Consider the following 1,424-nt stretch of genomic DNA (forward strand, 5'->3'; position numbering starts at 1 on the left):
AAAAAAGACAAATTAGAGCCAGACTAGTTTTCAGCTGCTCTTTATTTGTTATATTTTTCTGATTTCTTAACGTTTGAATTAGGGATCCTCCTCACACGCATACACACACAAACACACATACACATTCAGAGAGAGAGAGAGAGAGAGAGAGAGAGAGAGAGAGTGAGAGAGAGAAATAAAAAAAGTTTTTTAATGATGACTGCACACGACAGAAATTCCAGAGAGAAAGAGTCAGCCCTTCTGCCCTCCTCCCAGAAAGGCGAAATTCATCTTCCATCTCCACGCCGTCGGGCGAGAGAGAGAGAGAGAGAGAGAGAGAGAGAGAGAGAGAGAGAGAGAGAGAGAGAGAAGGCGTCAGCGCCCAAATTCCTGGTCAGCGATGAATTAGGATCGAGAAGAAAGAACAACGAGGAAAAGGTCCATGCAGCAGGATGCTCGCGACTGTGTGTGTGTGTAAGTGTGTAAGTGTGTGCGTGCGTGTGTGAGTGTGAGAGAATGGCATATCCTACAGTGGTATCTTTTTGGCCCCGCTGTATTGCAATGACAAGAGCAACAAGGGTCTAACTGCCAATTACAACCACTGGCGGTGTGATAACGCGGCTCGTAATCACAGCCGGGAAACACATAAATTTGACTTCTAATACATAGCTGGGAGGAGGAAGAGGAGGAGGAGGAGGAGGAGGAGGATGAAAAGGGTGATAAAAATGCCCCCGAAATGTAATATATACATTTGGGAGAATCGGTTTCTAAAGAGCCAGGGTGAAACACAGCGCGTATGTGAAAGGAAGGAACAACAAAAAAGAATGATAAACACATTTATAGAAAAAAATGATCGTCAGGAGTAACAAAAAATTGTGGAAGTCAGAAAAGGAGATTAAATTAATAAAGAGTAACGAAATGATAATAAAAAGAGGACAAAAAACACAAATACAGATCATGAGGAGTAAGAAGAAATACAAAGAAAAAAGGTAAATATAGAAACCAAAATATTAGGAGTAAAAAAAAATAAATGAAAATAAAAAAGGAAAAGAAAATACACAAAATAAGGATCCTAAGAGAAACAAAAAGTAAATATCATGAAAGAAAATTTTTTAACAAATCACAAGTAATACAAAAACAAAAATAAAAACAAACGGAAAATAAAAAGTGAAAATTAAATAAAGGAAAAAAAAAACAAAAAAGATCCTAAGGACGGAGAAAATGAAAATAAAAATGAACAAAAAAAAAGTTAATAAGGCGCAAAAAAAAATATGGTCCCTATAATACGAACGCTGGTGAATTAAACACCTCCAATGGAGCTACCACCAGTAGCCAAGCCCTTCGCCCCAAGCAAATTATTTACAGGGAACTCAACCGTCTATTATGTGCTCCTCTTGCATTCAGGGGTCCACCGAACCGAGAGAGAGAGGACTGTCATAAATTGG

The sequence above is a fragment of the Macrobrachium nipponense genome, chromosome 13, assembly GCF_015104395.2.
Source record: "Macrobrachium nipponense isolate FS-2020 chromosome 13, ASM1510439v2, whole genome shotgun sequence".
NCBI classification, from domain to species: domain Eukaryota; kingdom Metazoa; phylum Arthropoda; class Malacostraca; order Decapoda; family Palaemonidae; genus Macrobrachium; species Macrobrachium nipponense.